The sequence below is a fragment of the Zea mays genome, chromosome 2 (genome assembly GCF_902167145.1).
Source record: "Zea mays cultivar B73 chromosome 2, Zm-B73-REFERENCE-NAM-5.0, whole genome shotgun sequence".
NCBI lineage: Eukaryota > Viridiplantae > Streptophyta > Magnoliopsida > Poales > Poaceae > Zea > Zea mays.
Window position 1 is genome coordinate 194,743,918 of NC_050097.1, and position 21,955 is coordinate 194,765,872.

Below are 21,955 nucleotides of genomic sequence, written 5' to 3' on the forward strand. Positions count from 1 at the left end.
CCTCGAAACCGCCACCGAACCCCGCCATTCGCGTGTCCCCCTCGATCCGCACCCCCGCGCGCCATTCCCCGCTGAACAACCTCTGTGCATGCCTCTATGCACCTGTTGGTCTGAGATGCAACCCTTGTGCGGCCGGACTCCCAACAACCTCCGTGCATGTCGCTAGTCACCCTGATCCAACTGCCCTCCGGATCTCCCCCACTCCGATATAAAGGTTTTCATCTCCCACCCATCCTCTTCCTATTTGGCCGTTCTTCAAGGAATTACTGAATTTGGGTGCTTATAAGGTGCTCGCGGCGATTCCCTGCAGCTTTGCGACGGAACTGCTCGAGATAAGGTCCAAAGAGTCGTCCCTCCACGTGCTGCTTATTATTCGGAACCTAGGTCCGTGTGTCGCCACGCTTATAGTCGAAGCAAGGGAGAGGATTGGTAATGTTCAAGCACTCTTGAATGTAACCAATTTCTATAGGCATCGATGTGTTTTATAAGGACTATGTCGAGGCGCTCTATGAAAACCTCGGTGGCCAAGCATCTATTACAGGTAAATACATAATGCATTTTTTCTTTGGGTGCACTATGTACTTGTTGTATGCTGACGAGCCTTGCCTGTTTTTTCAGCAATAGGGCATATTTCACACAGCCAGAAGGTAACTTACACAGCTTAACTGATGTTTGTTTCACATGCAATGCAACTATGAGTGCCAACAACTCGACACGAAACCTTGCCTGTTTGCATGCTCCATCAGTTGAAACTTCTCTGTTATTTTTTGTCCCCTTTTGTTTCTGTTGCAACAGCTTTTGGTTCCTGCAACTTTTGTCATGAAAGAAAATAGCAAAATAGAGAGGAAAGCCTCATATTTGTTTTATCTGACATCGTCTTGATCTGTTCTGTTCTCATATTTGTTTTATCTGACATCGTTCTGATATGTTATGTTTCATGTAATGATTTAATTTTTAATCAGTTTGTTGCGGAGAAGTTTTAGTTCCTTTATTTGCGTTGCCATGAGGCCAAGACTACCCTATTGTTTTATCCCATTTAATATGTGTTCATGCATGCAGGTTGATTTCATTGAGCAAGAGCTTCAGCATTCTAAACAACCAATAGTTTTGGTAAGCTTTTGCCTTCACCACTACAAGCCTTCATTCAAGTGGTTCTATGTTACCTGAAAACTCTAATCCTTGGAACTCACAAAGTAGTCTTTGGTATTTCCTGGGAAGTTGGGAACTAGCTATTTAGCAGCAATTTTGTCGGGGACCATAATTAGGGGTACCCTCAGGGCTCCTAATTCTCAGCTGGTAACCCCCATCAGCACAAAGCTGCAAAGGCCTGATGGGTGCGATTAAGTCAGGGATCGGTCCATTCGAGGGACTAGATCACGCCTCGCCCGAGCCTAGCCTCGGGCAAGGGCAGCCGACCCCGGAGGATCTCCGTCTCGCTCGAGGCCCCCCTCCAGCGACGAACATACTTCCGGCTTGCCCGAGGCCCTGTCTTCGCCAAGAAGCAACCCTAACCAAATCATCGCGCCGACCAACCAAATCGCAGGAGCATTTAATGCAAAGATGGCCTGACACCTTTATCCTGACGCGCGCCCTTCAATCGACAGAGCCGAAGTGACCGCAGTCACTTCGCCGCTCCACTGACCGACCTGACAGAAGGACAGCGTCGCCTGCGCTGCACCGACTGCAGTGCCACTTGACAGAGTGAGGCTGACAGGCAGTCAGGCCCGACCTCAGGCACCATAGGAAGCTCCGCTCCGCCCGACCCAGGGCTCGGACTCGGGCTAAGCCCCTGAAGACGGCGAACTCCGCTCCGCCCGACCCAGGGCTCGGACTTGGGCTAAGCCCCAGAAGACGGCGAACTCCGCTCCGCCCGACCCAGGGCTCGGACTTGGGCTCAGCCCCAGAAGACGACGAACTCCGCTTCGCCCGACCCCAGGGCTCGGACTCAGCCCTGGCCTCAGCCGACGGTCTCCGCCTCGCCCGACCCAGGGGCTCGGACTCGACCACGGCCACGGAAGACAAACTCGACCTCGACCTCGGAGGAGCCTCCACATCGCCCAACCTAGGGCGCAGACCGACCACGTCGACAGGAGGCGCCATCATTACCCTACCCCAAGCTGACTCGGGCTACGGGGAACAAGACCGACGTCCCATCTGGCTCGCTCCGCCAGATAGGCAATGATGGCGCCCCGCACGCTCTGTGACAACGGCGGCTCTCAGCCCCCTTACGGAAGCAAGAGGACATCAGCAAGGACTCGACAGCCCCAACAGCTGTCCTTCCGCCAGGCTCCAGCGCTCCTCCGACGACCACGACACCACACGAACCGGGTGCCAAAACCTCTCCGGCTGCCACGACGGCATGTACTTAGGGCGCTAGCTCTCCTCCGCTAGACACGTAGCACTCTGCTACACCCCCCATTGTACACCTGGATCCTCTCCTTGCGCCTATAAAAGGAAGGACCAGGGCCCTCTTACAGAGGGTTGGCCGCGCGGGGACGAGGACGAGACAGGCGCTCGCGTAAGACCGCTCGCTCCCTCACTCACGTGGACGCTTGTAACCCCCTACTGCAAGCGCACCCGACCTGGGCGCGGGACTAACACGAAGGTCGCGGGATTTCCACCTCTCTCACGCCCGTCTCCGGCCACCTTCCTCCCCCCTTCGCGCTCGGCCTCGCGCCGACCCATCTGGGCTGGGGCACGTGGCGACATTTCACTCGTCGGCCCAGGGACTCCCCCGGTCTCGAAACGCCGACAAATTTGAAGATGAAAACAATAGATGATCATAAGCTGATCGTTGCAGTTACCAGGCCCTAGGTGCATCTTGTTACCATCATATTAGAGCTAATCGAGTGGGTAGTGTTTGCTCTGGCGGCAGACGAATCTGACGCAACGACGCGTGGAGGTGAGAAGGCTCTGTGGAGGCAGTGGAGGAAGAAGGTCACAACATGCGTGGGCTAGATGCGCGGGCGTGGGCTTGGTTCCATGCGTAGTGTGGGCACGACGAGGGCTGGTGCGGGCGTGGGAGGGAAACAGATGTTGTCATCGCACAGGCGGGAGTCACAACGAACATCACGTGCTGCTGGGGGAGCGGGGGCAACGCGAGGCGGGGGCGGGGTCACGGAGTGTGGACGCGTTGAAGGGGGGATGGGGTTTGGGCTCGGACGCCATTGGTGGCAATGGCTCGAATGTTGTCGCGCGTGGGGAGTGAGACGTGGGAGGTGGCCGTCGATTGGGGCGAGGATGGCTCGGGCGTCGTTGATGGGGGCATGGTGGCGCAGGGAATGGGACATGGTGGCGGGGGCTCGGGCGCCGTTGGCGTTGCGGAGGCGCCGCACGTGGGGAGGATGGAGTTCGGGCGTCGTTGAAGGCGGGATGGCCGGATGGGGTTTGGGGAAGGGCATTGATGGCTCGAATTCCGCCGCGTGTGGGGAGAAAGGCGGGGGCACGGTGACGCCGGGTGTGGATGCCCTCGGTAGAAACATATTGTGTAGTAGAGATTATGAGTTGAGAGTTATTAAATAATTGTCTTCTATCTTATTCTAGTACAAGAGAATCAATTTTTATCAGCTTTGTACATTGATCTCCCCTAAAAACTCAATCAAATTATTCTAATAGAGAGTTAAAAAGCAACCTAAAAATTATAGGGTGTTTGGTTTGAGGAATGAGCTAGTCCATCATCTTCTCATTCCTCTTTTTTGTTTGGTTGTGGAATGGAATGATTTGATCTATCACTATCTTATTGTTGATAGTTAGTTAGTGTTAATATGAGGAATGTGATTATTCCACTAAATTTGATGAATAGATTCATGATACAACATCTTTTAGATTAAGTGATTTCTCAAACTAAACATCCCTTTAAATAACATAACTTTCAAACAGGTCTAATAAGACAATTCCATCTAAGAATCAAAAGGCAAACCTGAAAATTACCTAGTAGAGTTCTCTAAACAAGACTTCCATTTGGTTTGTCCTCTTGTTTTAGGTTCCCTTTCCGCTTCTCTACGAGACTACGAAGCAGGGGTGACTTTTGAATAGTTCTCTTTTGGCGTGGCCTTTTTCTTTGATCGAGTTGCATTGGAGTGCCGTGCGTTCTCACAGTCACAACAACCAGTATTGCCAAGCGCCTTGCGTACCGAGATCTCTTCGCTATGTTTGGACTCTATCTGCTCCGAGATTTTATTTCAAAAAATTTCAGTGTACGTTGATGATCTCAATATCATTGAAAATGAAAGTGATATAAATAAAGCACGTCGTCATTTAATGATAAAATTTGAGACGAAAGATTTAGGTCAAACCAAATTTTTGTTAGGTTCACAATTTGAGCATTTACCTCATTAACTTTTATATATCAATCAGGTTATATCCAGAAAGTATTAAAAAATTTAAATATGAATAAAGCATATCCATCTAAAACTCCTATGGTCGTAAGATCTCTCTACACGAAGAAATATCATTTTTTACCTAAAGACGAAGAAGAAGTTTTAGGATGTGAATTTCCATATTTCATTTTCATTGGAGCACTAATGTGTCTAGCAAATAATATCCAGTTGGACATTGTATTTGCAGTGAACTTTCTTGCGAGATATAATACAGACCCTATCAAGCGTCATTGGTCTAGAATTACGAATATTGATATCTTAATGGCATAATAGATCTTGGTCTTTTATATGTTTTTTACATGGTAGAAACCAGTATCCTATTTCAATATGATATATATATGCGGTTATTTATCAGACCCCATAATGCCATATAACAAACCAGTTTTGTATATTTACAAGGTGGAACAACTGTCTCTTAGAAATCATTTAAACAAACTTTGGTAGCTACTTCTACTAATCATGCTAAAATTATTGTCTTATATGAAACTTCTAAAGAATGTATTTGGCTTCGCGGGATGATAAACCAAATAACTCAGTCGTGTGGTATTGGTCCAATTAATTCACCAACTGTTATCTTTGAAGATAATACTGCATGTGTTGTTCAGACGAAGACATGTTATATTAAGAATAATATTACAAAGCATATTGCCCCCAAAAATACTTTATCGTCATGGATTACAAAACAATGGAGAAATAAATGCGTTGCAAACTAAGTTTTGTAATAATCTTATTGATTTTATTCACAAAATCATTACCATATCCCACGTCTTCAAAATATGTCTAAGGAATAGATATGAGATGGCTTAAATATTTGCAGGAATTAGGTGGAGTATCAATTTCTAAGATATAATATAGGTAACACTATTTTCTTTATATGATTTTTTCCTTTAGAGGTTTTATCATATAAAGTTTTTAGTGAGATAATATCAACATATATATGACATATGTTATATCATCTATTTTTTCGCAGGATTTTTGTAAGATAATAATAGTCATAATGGTTTAGAAATTGAATAATTTATGTAATCTAAGTTGATCTCAACAAAATGGATTCGATCAAGGGGGTGTTAAGAAGTAATCCAACGGTGATGATCTCATCCAAATCCGAAAGAAGTTAGTGGAAGAATAGGCACCGCTTCAAGAAGACACTAGTCCATGAATAGACACCTTTTCATTCTGATTCTCTTGTTGAAATCGAGTGCATCCGTTCACCATCTATATATATATGTTAGAACACCAATAGAATACACATACGGGATTCATTCTCTGCTTTCGCTCTCAGCCATTTTACTTTATCAGGTATTACTACTCCTATCTGACACGCAGTGGCGGAGCACCCATTATGACCTATGGCTAAAGCTATATCTAAAAATAATGTTTGGTGTAGTGATAAGTACATACTACTTGCAGTCAATAGGTTGGAAGTTCGAGTTCTACGTGTTGCATCATTTTTTTTTCTTTTTTATTCTTCTTCAGTCATACCTAATTATTATTCTGTCCTCCGCCATTGCTGACACGGGCCACACGGCACATAGATGACGCGTCATGGTTGGAACGTTCCCCTATAGGGCACTTGATATCTCTCTCTATGTATATAGCCATTGCGCCTACGTGTACATGCACGGGATTAACTCACTGCCGTATGACTTTTCGTTTTTGTAACAGTTGTGCTCCCCTCGGCCCTCGCTTATAAACGCAGCCAACCTCGCTCTTCAAAGAATCAAGCAATCGAACTCGGCACGGCTGCAAAGCGTAAGCACGGTTGGCCTGTGACGAGTTTTGTCCTGCCATGTATCCGCGACGCGCCTGCTGGGAGTGGGAGAGCTCGACGGAGGTCGTGACGAGGCCACCACTGCTGCCCGCCTGCCCATGCACGACGACAGGCCCGCGGCGGGGCGCTCCTGCTCCGCGCTCAGGCCCGTGCTCGCCAACAGGTTCGTGGCCGTCGCGTCGGCCGTCGGGCCCGCTGGCGTGCGCGCTGCTGGTCTGCGCGACGGCGGGGGGCCTCGGCGGGCACCCCGCTGCGCGCAACATGCTCGGGGTGCTGGCGTGCAGTGGGTGGATCACGGACGCCGTGCAGTGGACGCTCGGCGTCGCGTCCCTGGCGCCCCTGTTCCTTTTTCCAGCGTTCGGCATATCCTCGACGTCATCTCCCTCGTCCTCGGGAGCTTCATCCTCGCGCTCGCCATCGAGCAGTACAGGTACAGCATCCACCGCCGCCTTGCCCTCAACGTACGTGCGCCGCCGCGCTCGCGCGTCACACGGTGAAGCCGCACCTGCTGCTCCTCGGCGTCTGCTGCACGACCGTGTTCATCAGCATGTGGATCCACAACAACACGCCGTCCGATTTTTTTGTTTTTAGCCCTGTTTTCGAAAAATATTTACGTTTAGACCCGTAAAAATTTTATATGCAATTTTGGATCCGATACTTGGCGCCGAGTTAACATAGCTCGGTGACATAGACTATGTCGCCGAGCTGTGACATGGCACTAACGGCTCCCTGCGTCTAGGGCTGACCCGGCATCGACGTGGCCTCGTAGCTCGGCGCCACAGATCTTGGCGTCGAGCTACGGAGGCATATAAAACCGGCCTCGCTGTTGGCCGAGAAGAGCTCATCGCCTCTCATTTCAAAACTTCGTCAAAAGTTGTTGTATTCAAAATTTCGAGTTGCGACACTTCGTAGACCAAGGTATGATGTCTAACTGATTCGTTTTGTATATTGGGTTGTACTTTTTCGATTATTAATTTCCAATGTTGCTCATAATATATATAGTATCGTTAATATGATGAGTACATTTCATTTGATAGTTTGTGTAAACCTATTATAAAGCCTATTAGATACAAGTGATAATTATAATCGTTTATTAGATGAAAGACATGTACCGGGAGGCTTTGTGGCAGAAGAGAGGTCGTCCTCGGGAGTTATATCCGGACGTATCTAGTAAGGATGCTCATGTTTCTCCTGAACTTTCTGTGCCTAACTGTGACTGTGGCAGACTGGCTTGGGTATGTCAATCCAAACATCCAGACACGGCTGCTCGCTGCTTCTACCTTTGTGGCGGTTTTAACGTATGTAGCTTATGACTTAATTTTGTTCGAATTTATTATTTACTAGATGTGTAATAGTGCTTCATTACATTGTTTTAGGAGCACATGAGGTGTTTCTTTTTCCAGTGAATCGACGGTCCTGATAAATTTGACCCTCGATATCTTCTTTTCGCTAATTGGTTGTGTGGAAGGACTAGTCATGAGAGTTTTAAGCGTTGGTTACCTCCTCACCCGAATCCTCCACAAATGACGGATGTGGTCTCAAGCAGGCTCCATAGCCTATGGCGCCGAGCTAAGGGTCCAAAAATGAGATTAAAATTTTCTAGGGTCTAAACGTGATTTTATTTCCATTAAAGGGCCAAAATGCAAAAAAAATTCGGACACACTGTGCACCGTGATGATGGTCCAGTATTCAGGCTTTGTTTTTGGCCCAATGGAGACTAACAGGCCGAAAGGCCCAAATGACGTTTTTTCCATATCATCGAGATGCCGCAGACGGCCGCCACTCCGTCTCGTGTTACACATTCCACACAATGGCGTCCTCTCCTCTGGCACCAACCAGGACCTGCTCGCCCCTAGTGCCCAAGCTGCCTCGCCGCCCCTCGCTCCCATCCCCGTGTAGGTCTCCCCGTCGCTGTGCGCGGTGGCCGCGCTTGGCGTCAGTCAGAGCGACTCCGGGCAGCAGCTGGACCGCGGCAGCGACGGAGGAGCACAAGGAGCGGAAGAGGTGCCTGAGATGCGGCGGCTCTTACCGAGACGAGGAGAACCACCCGACCGCCTGCGCCTTCCATGGCCACGTCACAGGTGTTATCCTCTCATCCTGTGTACGGCCACATTGTTTGGGCTCTAGACTTAATCCTATAGGCCCACTATTGTAGATGGAGGCCCATACAAACCCATATACGCTACCCAGTGTTGTTGTTGAGGCCGGGTATCTGAGCTTGCCGTGTGCATCGCAGGCGAGAAGGGGCTGTTCTCCCTGTCGCCGCCGCACCAGGGCATCGACGGGGAGTGGAGCGACAAGAGCGGGATCATCATGTACCGCTGGAACGACGAGGGGAGCCGGCCCAACACAGGCCGCGCTAACTGGAAGAGGCCGCGCTAACTGGAAGAGGCCGCGCTAAAACCGTAGGAGTCTACGAAACAGCTAACCCACACACCGCGAGATCGAAGGGGAGTTTAAAGCGGGTGCTGAGCCCATCATTACCACGCGAAGCGGGTCGGAGAAGAGGGCATGGATCTGGGGCAGCAACGACTGGTCCACGACCCCTCCCGCCATCCTCCCGCGCCAGAAGGTCCCGGAACCCTCCAGGCTAGGAGAATTTCCTAAACCCTAAAGAGAGGCAGCTAGGATGCGACGGCTCGAGGGAAGAGGTGGAGCTGGGATGTGGCGACCCGACGCGGATTCGAACAGGAGATGGGAGGAAAATGAAAATGCAAGACGTGGAATAAGAAGCACCTGCTGACCGGCGTCGCCTTCTTCGCCTCGGCTCCTCCGCTCGGGTGCAGCTCTGCGATGAGAAATCCCTAAACCCTAAAGAGAGGCAGCTAGGATGCAGCGACCCGAGGGAGACGCGGATTCGAACCGGAGGTGGGAGGAAAAAAATGAAAATGCAAGGCGTGTGCTGACCTGCGTCGCCTTCGTCGCCTCGGCTCCTCCGTGCGGGTGCAGCTCTGCTATCTCGCCCAGCTAGAAGGTACGCTGGTGTTTTATCCCTTTGTTTTTTTATCAACCATTTGTTCTGTTTTTTAATAGCTTCTGGAGGCTTCGAGCACGGACGGGAAGGAGGTTCTGCAAGGGAAAGATTGATTGATTTAGAGCGCTGATTTGTGATCGGACGACGGAAATTAATTAGGCAGACGTGGCCAAACGCTGGGCGAGCTTTGCGTCGCCATTTATTATATAGAAAAAATTGCGCCTACGTGTGCACATGCACGGGATTAACTTACTGCCGTATGACTTTTCGTTTTTGTAACAGTTGTGCTCCCCTCGCTTATAAAAGCAGCCAAAGAAGCAGTGGCGAATATGGCCTACTAGGGCTAGAGCCATACATAAAATACATGTTTGGTGTAGTGGTAAGTATATACTGTTTGTATTCAATAGGTTTCAAATTTAAGTCTTATGTGTTACATCATATTTTTTTTCCTTTTTATCCTTTTCAGCTATACTTAATTATTATTCCGTCCTCTGCCGCCACTGCAAAGAAGCAAGCAATCGAACTCGGCACGGCTGCAAAGCGTAAGCACGGTTGGCCTGTGACGAGTTTTGTCCTGCCATGGATCCACGACGCGCCTGCTGGGAGTGGGAGAGCTCGACGGAGGAAGTGACGAGAGGCCACCACTGCTGTCCGTGCACGACGACAGGCCCGCGGCGGTGCGCTCCGCGCGCTCAGGTCTGTGCTCGCCAACAGGTTCGTGGCCGTCGCGTCGGGCCCGCTGGCGTGCGCGCTGCTGGTCAGCGCGACGGCGGGGGACCTCGGCGGGCAACCCGCGGCGCGCAACATGCTCGGGTTGCTGGCGTGGGTGTTCCTGTGGTGGATGGATCACGGACGCCGTGGCGCCCCTGTTCCTCTTTCCAGCGTTCGGCATATCCTCGACGTCATCTGCCTCGTCCTCGAGACGGGAGCTTCATCCCCGCGCTCGCCATCGAGCAGTACAGGTACAGCATCCACCGCCACCTTGCCCTCAACGTACGTGCGCCGCGCTCGCGCGTCCGAACGCACCTGCTGCTCCTCGGCGTCTGCGGCACGACCGTGTTCATCAGCATGTGGATCCACAACAACACGCCATGCACCGTGATGATGGTCCAGTATGCAGGCTTTGTTTTTGGCCCAATGGATACTAACAGGCCGAAAGGCCCAAATGACGTTTTTTTTCATATCATCGAGATGCCGCAGACGGCCGCCACTCCGTCTTGTGTTACACTACACACTCCACGCAATGGCATCCTCTCCTCTGGCACCAACCAGGACCTGCTCGCCCCTAGTGCCCAAGCTGCCCCGCCGCCCCTCGCTCCCATCCCCGTTAGGTCTCCCCGTCGCAGTGCGCGGTGGCCGCGCTTGGCGTCAGTCAGAGCGACTCCGGGCAGCAGCTGGACCGCGGCAGCGACGGAGGAGCACAAGGAGCGGAAGAGGTGCCTGAGATGCGGCGGCTCTTACCGAGACGAGGAGAACCACCCGAGCGCCTGCGCCTTCCATGGCCACGTCACAGGTATTATCCTCTCATCCTGTGTACGGCCACATCCTGTGTGCGGCGGCTTTAGACTTAATCCTATAGGCCCACTATTGTAGATGGAGGCCCATACAAACCCATATACACTACCCAGTGTTGTTGTTGAGGCCGGGTATCTGAACTTGCCGTGTGCATCGCAGGCGAGAAGGGGCTGTTGTCCCTGTCGCCTCCGCACCAGGGCATCGACGGGGAGTGGAGCGACAAGAGCGGGATCATCGTGTACCGCTGGAACAACGAGGGGAGCCGGCCCAACACAGGCCGCGCTAACTGGAAGAGGCCGCGCTAAAACCGTAGGAGTCTACGAAACAGCTAACCCACGCACCACGAGATCGAAGGGGAGTTTAAAGCGGGTGTTGAGCCCATCATTACCACGCGAAGCGGGTCGGAGAAGAGGGCATGGATCTGGGGCAGCAACGACTGGTCCACGACCCCTCCCGCCATCCTCCCGCGCCAGAAGGTCCCGGAACCCTCCAGGCTAGGAGAATTTCCTAAACCCTAAAGAGAGGCAGCTAGGATGCGGCGGCTCGAGGGAAGAGGTGGAGCTGGGATGTGGCGACCCGACGCGGATTCGAACAGGAGATGGGAGGAAAATGAAAATGCAAGACGTGGAATAAGAAGCACCTGCTGACCGGCGTCGCCTTCTTCGCCTCGGCTCCTCCGCTCGGGTGCAGCTCTGCGATGAGAAATCCCTAAACCCTAAAGAGAGGCAGCTAGGATGCAGCGACCCGAGGGAGACGCGGATTCGAACCGGAGGTGGGAGGAAAAAAAATGAAAATGCAAGGCGTGTGCTGACCTGCGTCGCCTTCGTCGCCTCGGCTCCTCCGCGCGGGTGCAGCTCTGCTCTCTCGCACAGCTAGAAGGTACGCTGGTGTTTTATCCCTTTGTTTTTTTATCAATCATTTGTTCTGTTTTTTAATAGCTTCTGGAGGCTTCGAGCACGGACGGGAAGGAGGTTCTGCAAGGGAAAGATTGATTGATTTAGAGCGCTGATTTGTGATCGGACGACGGAAATTAATTAGGCAGACGTGGCCAAACGCTGGGCGAGCTTTGCGTCGCCGTTTATTATATAGAAAAAATTGCGCCTACGTGTGTACATGCACGGGATTAACTTACTGCCGTATGACTTTTCGTTTTTGTAACAGTTGTGCTCCCCTCGCTTATAAAAGCAGCCAAAGAAGCAGTGGCGAATATGGCCTACTAGGGCTAGAGCCATACATAAAATACATGTTTGGTGTAGTGGTAAGTATATACTGTTTGTATTCAATAGGTTCCAAATTTAAGTCTTATGTGTTACATCATATTTTTTTCTTTTTTATCCTTTTCAGCTATACTTAATTATTATTCCGTCCTCCGCCGCCACTGCAAAGAAGCAAGCAATCGAACTCGGCACGGCTGAAAAGCGTAAGCACGGTTGGCCTGTGACGAGTTTTGTCCTGCCATGGATCCGCAACGCGCCTGCTGGAGTGGGAGAGCTCGACGGAGGAAGTGACGAGAGGCCACCACTGCTGTCCGTGCACGACGACAGGCCCGCGGCGGTGCGCTCTGCGCGCTCAGGTCCGTGCTCGCCAACAGGTTCGTGGCCGTCGCGTCGGGCCCGCTGGCGTGCGCGCTGCTGGTCAGCGCGACGGCGGGGGACCTCGGCGGGCAACCCGCGGCGCGCAACATGCTCGGGTTGCTGGCGTGGGTGTTCCTGTGGTGGATGGATCACGGACGCCGTGGCGCCCCTGTTCCTCTTTCCAGCGTTCGGCATATCCTCGACGTCATCTGCCTCGTCCTCGGGACGGGAGCTTCATCCTCGCGCTCGCCATCGAGCAGTACAGGTACAACATCCACCGCCGCCTTGCCCTCAACGTACGTGCGCCGCGCTCGCGCGTCCGAACTGAGAGCACCTAGAGGGGGGGTGAATAGGTGATCCTGTGAAACTTAAACTTATAGCCCCAAAAATCTGTTAAGTGTTAGCACAATAATCGCCAAGTGGCTAGAGAGGAGTCTCAACAAAACAAAATACCACAAGAGATCAAACATGACACAGTGGTTTATCCCGTGGTTCGGCCAAGACCAACACTTGCCTACTCCACGTTGTGGCGTCCCAACGGACGAGGGTTGCAATCAACCCCTCTCAAGCGGTCCAAAGACCAACTTGAATACCACGGTGTTTTGCTTTGCCTTTCAATATCCCGTTTGCGAGGAATCTCCACAACTTGGAGCCTCTCGCCCTTACACTTGAGATTCACAAAAAATACGGAGTAAGGGAGGAACCAGCAACACACACAAGACTCAAAATCAGAGCAACAGCACGCACACAAGTCGCAACAAGAGCTCGCAACACAACTCAATGAGTTCACAACTCAACAAGAGCTCTAGATGCTATCACAATGAACCAAATGCACGGAATCGATGTCTTGGTGCTTAGGAATGTTGTAAGAATGCTTGGTGTTCTCCTCCATGCGCCTAGGGGTCCCTTTTATAGCCCCAAGGCAGCTAGGAGCCGTTGAGACCAAATCTGGAAGGCCATTCTTGCCTTCTGTCGTTTGGCGCACCGGACAGTCCGGTGCACACCGGACACTGTCCGGTGCCCGATTTCCTTCCTTAAACAACGCAGCCGACCGTTGCAGATCTGGGAGCCGCTGGCGCACCGGACATGTCCGGTGCACACCGGACAGTCCGGTGCCCCCTTCCGACCGTTGGCTCGGCCACGTGTCCCGCGCAGATCGCGCGGCCGACCGTTGGCCCGGCCGACCGTTGGCTCACCGGACAGTCCGGTGCACACCGGACAGTCCGGTGAATTATAGTCGTACGCCGTCGGCGAATTCCCGAGAGCGGCTTCTTCACGCCGAGTCTGCCTGGCGCACCGGACACTGTCCGGTGCACCACCGGACAGTCCGGTGTGCCAGACCGAGCTGAGTCTTGGCTGTACACAGCCAAGTCTTTTGCACCTCTTTTCTTTTCTGTTTCTAACACTTTAGACAAGTATATTAGAACACAAAACCAATGTACTAAGGCTTAGAAACATACCTTTACTTGTGATTTGCACTTTGTTCATCCATGGGCATAGATTCACATTTAAGCACTTGTGTTTGCACTCAATCACCAAAATACTTAGAAATGGCCCAAGGGCACATTTCCCTTTCAATCTCCCCCTTTTTGGTGATTTATGCCAACACAACATAAAGCAACTAGAACAAGTGCAAAATCACTTCAAATAAAAATAAATTTGAGTTTTATTCAATTTTGGCATATATGGATCATCCTTTGCCACCACTTGGTTTGTTTTTTGCAAATCAAACTCAAATCTCTATCTCTAAGTCAAACACACATGTTGAAGCATAAAGAGAGTCATTCCAAAAGAGATTGATCAAAGATTTCAAAAACTCCCCCTTTTTCCCATAATCAACATTTCTCCCCACAAGAAACCATCTTTTGACACGAGAGACAAACAAAAAGCTCTATTCTACTATTTTCAAAATCTCTCAAGTGGTAGCTGATCCATTTATTGCTTTGGCCTTTATTTTCTCCCCCCTTGGCATCAAACACCAAAACGGGATCAATCTTGGCCCTATAACCCCATTGCCTCACCAAAATCTTCAATTAAGAGCAAGTGGCAATAAGAGTTCATGAGATGGACTTGGAATAAGTTACCCTCTCATCGGAGTGCAGTGTGCAGTGGAAGTCTTTCATGGTCCAAGTCCACCTTTTCCCTTTCAATTCTCCTTCGAGACTAAATCAAGCAAACTCAAGCATATGGTTAGTCTCAAAGGGTCGAGTTGTAACACATCTCCCCCTAAACATGTGCATCACTTTGCAACGGACTTGTGAGGTCCAGGGAGTGTTTGTACAACTTGAGCACCATAATGAGCAACAAAATGCAGAATGAACATGATCAAAGGCATAAACACATGTATGCTACAATTCAATCCAAGTTCCGCGAATCTAAGACATTTAGTTCACTACGCAGCCTGCAAAAGGTCTTCTCATCTAGAGGTTTGGTAAAGATATCGGCTAGCTGGTTCTCGGTGCTAACATGAAACACTTCGATATCTCCCTTTTGCTGGTGGTCTCTCAGAAAGTGACGCCGGATGTCTATGTGCTTTGTGCGGCTGTGCTCAACAGGATTTTCCGCCATGCGGATAGCACTCTCATTATCACATAGGAGTGGGACTTTGCTCAGATTGTAGCCAAAGTCCCAGAGGGTTTGCCTCATCCAAAGCAGTTGCGCGCAACACTGTCCTGCGGCAACGTACTCGGCCTCAGCGGTGGATAGGGCAACGGAAGTTTGTTTCTTAGAGTTCCACGACACCAGGGACCTTCCTAAGAATTGGCACGTCCCCGATGTACTCTTTCTATCGACCTTACATCCAACATAGTCGGAATCTGAGTATCCAACCAAGTCAAAGGTAGACCCCTTTGGATACCAGAGCCCGAAGCAAGGCGTAGCAACCAAATATCTAAGAATTCGCTTCACCGCCACTAAGTGACACTCCTTAGGATCGGATTGAAATCTAGCACACATGCATACGCTAAGCATAATATCCGGTCTACTATCACATAAATAAAGTAAAGACCCTATCATTGACCGGTATGCTTTTTGATCAACGGACTTACCTCCTTTGTTGAGGTCGGTGTGTCCGTCGGTCCCCATTGGAGTCTTTGCGGGCTTGGCGTCCTTCATCCCAAACCGCTTCAGCAAGTCTTGCGTGTACTTTGTTTGGGAGATAAAGGTGCCGTCCTTGAGTTGCTTCACTTGGAACCCAAGGAAGTAGTTCAACTCGCCCATCATCGACATCTCGAATTTCTGCGTCATCACCCTGCTAAACTCTTCACAAGACTTTTGGTTAGTAGAACCAAATATTATGTCATCGACATAAATTTGGCACACAAACAAATCACCATCACATGTCTTTGTAAAAAGAGTTGGATTGGCTTTCCCAACCTTGAAAGCATTAGCAATTAAAAAGTCTCTAAGGCATTCATACCATGCTCTTGGGGCTTGCTTAAGTCCATAGAGCGCCTTAGAGAGCTTACACACGTGGTCGGGGTACCGTTCATCCTTGAAGCCAGGGGGTTGCTCCACGTACACCTCCTCCTTTATTGGCCCGATGAGGAAAGCGCTCTTCACATCCATTTGGAACAACCTGAAAGAATGGTGAGCGACATATGCTAGCAAGATACGAATTGACTCTAGCCTAGCCACAGGAGCAAAAGTCTCCTCAAAATCCAAACCTGCGACTTGGGCATAACCTTTTGCCACAAGTCGAGCCTTGTTCCTTGTCACCACTCCGTGCTCGTCTTGTTTGTTGCGGAACACCCACTTGGTTCCCACAACATTCTGCTTGGGACGAGGCACCAGCGTCCAAACTTCATTCCTCTTGAAGTTGTTTAGTTCCTCCTGCATGGCCAATACCCAATCCGGATCTAGCAAGGCCTCTTCTACCCTAAAAGGCTCAATAGAAGAGACAAAGGAGTAATGTTCACAAAAATTAACTAATCGAGACCGAGTAGTTACTCCCTTGCTAATGTCACCCAGAATTTGGTCGACGGGATGATCCCTTTGAATCATCGCTCGAACTTGGGTTGGAGGTGCCGGTTCCGCTTCTTCCTCCATTACATGATCATCTTGTGCTCCCCCTTGATCACACGCCTCCTGTTGATGAACCTGTTCATCGTCTTGAGTTGGGGGATGCACGATAGTTGAGGAAGAAGGTTGATCTCGTTCATCATGTTCCTGTGGCCGCACTTCTCCAATCGCCATGGTTCGTATAGCGGCCGTCGGAACATCTTCTTCATCTACATCATCATAATCAACAACTTGCTCTCTTGGAGAGCCATTAGTCTCATCAAATACAACGTCGCTAGAGACTTCAACCAAACCCGATGATTTGTTGAAGACTCTATACGCCTTTGTATTTGAGTCATAACCTAGCAAAAACTCTTCTACAGCTTTGGGAGCAAACTTAGAATTTCTACCCTTCTTTACTAGAATGTAGCACTTGCTCCCAAATACACGAAAGTAAGATACATTGGGTTTGTTACCGGTTAGTAGCTCATACGACGTCTTCTTGAGGAGGCGATGAAGGTAGACCCTGTTGATGGCGTGGCAAGCCGTGTTCACGGCTTCCGTCCAAAAGCACTCGGGGGTCTTGAACTCTCCTAGCATCGTCCTCGCCATATCGATGAGCGTCCTGTTCTTCCTCTCTACCACACCATTTTGCTGTGGTGTGTAGGGAGCGGAGAACTCGTGCTTGATCCCTTCCTCTTCAAGGAACTCCTCTACTTGAAGGTTCTTGAATTCGGTCCCGTTGTCGCTCCTTATCTTCTTCACTTTGAGCTCAAACTCATTTTGAGCTCTCCTGAGGAAGCGCTTGAGGGTCCCTTGGGTTTCAGATTTATCCTGCAAAAAGAATACCCAAGTGAAGCGGGAAAAGTCATCAACAATAACTAGACCATACTTACTTCCTCCTATGCTCAGATAGGCGACGGGTCCGAAGAGGTCCATATGCAGCAGCTCCAGAGGTCTTGAAGTGGTCATCACATTCTTGCTGTGATGTGCTCCTCCCACTTGTTTACCTGCTTGACAAGCTGCACAAGGTCTATCTTTTTCGAATTGTACGTTAGTCAAACCTATCACGTGTTCTCCCTTTAGAAGCTTGTGAAGGTTCTTCATCCCCACATGTGCTAAGCGGCGATGCCACAGCCAGCCCATGCTAGTCTTAGCAATTAAGCATGCATCTAGACCGACCTCTTCTTTTGCAAAATCAACTAAGTAAAGCTTGCCGTCTAATACACCCTTAAAAGCTAGTGAACCATCACTTCTTCTAAAGACAGACACATCTACATTTGTAAATAGACAGTTATATCCCATATTGCATAATTGACTAACCGATAGCAAATTATATCCAAGAGACTCTACTAAAAACACATTAGAGATAAAGTGCTCATTAGAAATTGCAATTTTACCTAACCCTTTTACCTTGCCTTGATTCCCATCACCGAATATAATTGAATCTTGGGAATCCTTATTCTTGACGTAAGAGGTGAACATCTTCTTCTCCCCCGTCATATGGTTTGTGCATCCGCTGTTGATAATCCAGCTTGAACCCCCGGATGCATAAACCTGCAAGGCAAATTTAGGCTTGGGTCTTAGGTACCCAACTCATGTTGGGTCCTACAAGGTTAGTCACAATTTCCTTAGGGACCCAAATGCAAGTTTTATCACCCTTGCATTTTGCCCCTAACTTCCTAGCAATTACCTTTCTATCCTTTCTACAAATTGCAAAGGAAGCATTCAAAGCATGATATATTGTAGAAGGCTCATTAACTTTCCTAGGAATATTAACAACATTTCTCCTAGGCATATTATGAACAACATCCCTTCTACCGACATTTCTATCATGCACATATGAAGAACTAGAAGCAAACATAGCATGAGAAAAATCATCGTGCGCATTATAACTCCTATAAGCATTTCTAGTTTGTCTCCTATCATGATACAAAAAGGCATGGTTCCTTTTAGCACTAGTAGCCATAGGAGCCTTCCCTTTCTCCTTAGCGGGAATGGGAGCCTTATGGCTTGTTAAGTTCTTGGCTTCTCTCTTGAAGCCAAGTCCATCCTTAATTGAGGGGTGTCTACCAATCGTGTAGGCATCCCTTGCAAATTTTAGCTTATCAAAATCACTTTTGCTAGTCTTAAGTTGGGCATTAAGACTAGCCAATTCATCTTTTAATTTGGAGATTGAAACTAGGTGTTCACTACAAGCATCAATATCAAAGTCTTTACACCTAGTGCAAATCATAACATGTTCTACACAAGAGTTAGATTTATTTGCTATTTCTAGTTTAGCATTTAAGTCATCATTAACACTCTTTAAAGTAGCAATGGTTTCATGACAAGAAGATAGTTCACTAGAAAGCACTTCATTTCTTTTAACTTCTAAAGCATAAGATTTTTGTGCTTCTACAAATTTGTCATGCTCTTCATACAAAAGGTCCTCTTGTTTTTCTAAGAGTCTATCTTTTTCATTCAAGGCATCAATCAATTCATTAATTTTATCTACTTTAGTTCTATCCAATCCCTTGAACAAACTAGAGTAATCTATTTCATCATCACTAGACTCATCATCACTGGAAGAATCATAAGTGAATTGTTTTGATTACATACCTTCTTCTCCCTTGCCATAAGGCATGTGTGACGCTCGTTGGGGAAGAGGGATGACTTGTTGAAGGCAGTGGCGGCGAGTCCTTCAATGTCGGAGTCGGAGGAGGAGCAATCCGAATCCCACTCCTTTCCGATATGTGCCTCGCCCTTGGCCTTCTTGTAATGCTTCTTCTTTTCCCTCTTGCTCCCGTGTTCCTGGTCACTATCATTGTCGGGACAGTTAGCAATAAAATGACCAAGCTTACCGCATTTGAAGCATGATCGCTTTCCCTTGGTCTTAGTCTTGCTTGGCTGTCCCTTGCGACCCTTTAGTGCCGTCTTGAATCTTTTGATGATGAGGGCCATCTCTTCATCATTAAGACTGGCCGTCTCAATTTGCGCCACCTTGCTGGGTAGCGCCTCCTTGCTCCTCGTTGCCTTGAGAGCAATGGATTGAGGCTCATGAATAGGACCATTCAACGCGTCGTCCACGTATCTTGCCTCCTTGATCATCATTCGTCCGCTTACGAATTTCCCAAGAACTTCTTCGGGCGACATTTTGGTGTACCTGGGATTCTCACGAATATTATTCACCAAATGAGGATCAAGAATGGTAAAGGACCTTAGTAATAGTCGAACGACGTCATGGTCCGTCCATCGCGTGCTTCCATAGCTCCTTATTTTGTTGATAAGGGTCTTGAGCCGGTTGTATGTTTGGGTTGGCTCCTCGCCCCTTATCATCGCAAATCTTCCAAGCTCGCCCTCCACCAACTCCATTTTAGTGAGCATGGTGATGTCGTTCCCCTCGTGAGCAATCTTGAGGGTGTCCCATATCTGCTTGGCATTGTCCAAGCCGCTCACCTTATTGTACTCGTCCCTGCACAAAGAGGCTAGCAACACAGTAGTAGCTTGTGCATTTTTATGAATCTGTTCATTAATAAACATAGGGCTATCCGAGCTATCAAATTTCATTCCATTTTCTACAATCTCCCATATGCTTGGATGGAGAGAGAATAAATGACTACGCATTTTGTGACTCCAAAATCCGTAGTCCTCCCCATCAAAGTGTGGAGGTTTGCCAAGAGGAATGGAAAGCAAATGCGAGTTCGAACTATGTGGAATACGAGAATAATCAAATGAAAAGTTCGAATTGACCGTCTTCCTGTAGTCGTTGTCGTCGTCCTTTTGGGAAGAAGTAGACTCATCGCTGTCGTCGTAGTAGACGATCTCCTTGATGCGCCTTGTCTTCTTCTTCTTCCCTTCCTTTCGTCTATGACCCGAGCCGGAGTCGGTAGGCTTGTCATCTTTGGGCTCGTTGACGAAAGACTCCTTCTCCTTGTCGTTGATCACGATTCCCTTCCCCTTAGGATCCATCTCTTCGGGCGGTTAGTCCCTTTCTTGAAGAGAATGGCTCCGATACCAATTGAGAGCACCTAGAGGGGGGGTGAATAGGTGATCCTGTGAAACTTAAACTTATAGCCCCAAAAATCTGTTAAGTGTTAGCACAATAATCGCCAAGTGGCTAGAGAGGAGTCTCAACAAAACACAATACCACAAGAGATCAAACACAGAGATGACACAGTGGTTTATCCCGTGGTTCGGCCAAGACCAACGCTTGCCTACTCCACGTTGTGGCGTCCCAACGGACGAGGGTTGCAATCAACCCCTCTCAAGCGGTCCAAAGACCAACTTGAATACCACGGTGTTTTGCTTTGCCTTTCAATATCCCGTTTGCGAGGAATCTCCACAACTTGGAGCCTCTCACCCTTACACTTGAGATTCACAAAGAAATACGGAGTAAGGGAGGAACCAGCAACGCACACAAGACTCAAAATCAGAGCAACAGCACGCACACAAGTCGCAACAAGAGCTCGCAACACAACTCAATGAGTTCACAACTCAACAAGAGCTCTAGATGCTATCACAATGAACCAAATGCGCGGAATCGATGTCTTGGTGCTTAGGAATGTTGTAGGAATGCTTGGTGTTCTCCTCCATGCGCCTAGGGGTCCCTTTTATACAGGGGCGGACCGAGAGGGGGGGCAAAGTGGGCCATGGCCCCCCCTCAATTTTCTCTCTCTCTTATATATCTAATATTCATTTAGTGTTAGTATAGAGAAAAATTAAAGTTTTAGATCGATTGAAGTTTTCTGTTTGTATAATACTGTCTCCAACAGGTAGTGTAAAACAGGGGACATAGAACTGTAGATGATACTATTTGTAAAGTAAGGTTTAAAATAGAGGATAAGATAGGGAATCTGATATAGATAGCCTAAAGTTTCAAATGGTAGAATGAGATGATATTAGACTGGTGTTAGGTTGTTATTGAAATTTTAGAACACGGCCCTTAACCCATAGAATCAACCTGAGATCATCGACCCATTAGACTCAACATATCAAATTCATAATATTCCCGTCCCATAGATGTATACTTCCCCTTTTAAAGTGTTGACCAACGACCCATGACCCCGCCCTCAATCCAATCGATCCAGAAACATTTTGACTATGGCCCAGTCCCATTCTTATCAACACCGCCTGATCCAGTCTGCTTCGATGTCTCATTCCTTATGTCGCGACACTGCACAACCCCACCCCTTCCCAGTGCCCCCGCCTTGCTCGTCATCCTCATGACGCTAGCTAGCTCGGCATGTCCGATCTCGCTCGTCGCGGTGATGTGACCCGTCCTTGGAGGTCAGCGAGCTTATCGAACCAACGAGTCCTATCTCTCAACTAGAGACGTCCCTTGACCCACCCCTTTCTCGATACACATGCCATCGAAGAGATCAATATTCGACAAGGTACACCCGATTTTTATTAGGCTAGTAAGAACTTAACAATATGTTTACTTTTTTTATTTATTTTTTCTTTGAATTTATATCGTGTATTGATATAAAACTTGAATTCAATGCAACGCTGATTTTTACGATCCTTTGCTTGATTTGTCATGTGGTTTTTTGGCCCCCTATGAGTTTTTGTCCTGCGTCCGCCACTGCTTTTATAGCCCCAAGGCAGCTAGGAGCCGTTGAGACCAAATCTAGAAGTCCATTCTTGCCTTCTGTCGTTTGGCGCACCGGACAGTCCGGTGCACACCGGACACTGTCCGGTGCCCGATTTCCTTCCTTAAACAACGCAGCCGACCGTTGCAGATCTGGGAGCCGCTGGCGCA

General features: G+C 48.8%; 2 pseudogenes; both read left to right on the forward strand.

Moving 5' to 3' along the window:
- The first annotated feature begins 8,543 nt into the window (after positions 1-8,543).
- On the forward strand, positions 8,544-10,333 carry LOC109944364 (tonoplast dicarboxylate transporter-like; annotated as a pseudogene).
- A 34-nt stretch (positions 10,334-10,367) lies between these two features.
- On the forward strand, positions 10,368-12,152 carry LOC109944589 (uncharacterized; annotated as a pseudogene).
- The last annotated feature ends 9,803 nt before the right edge of the window (positions 12,153-21,955 follow it).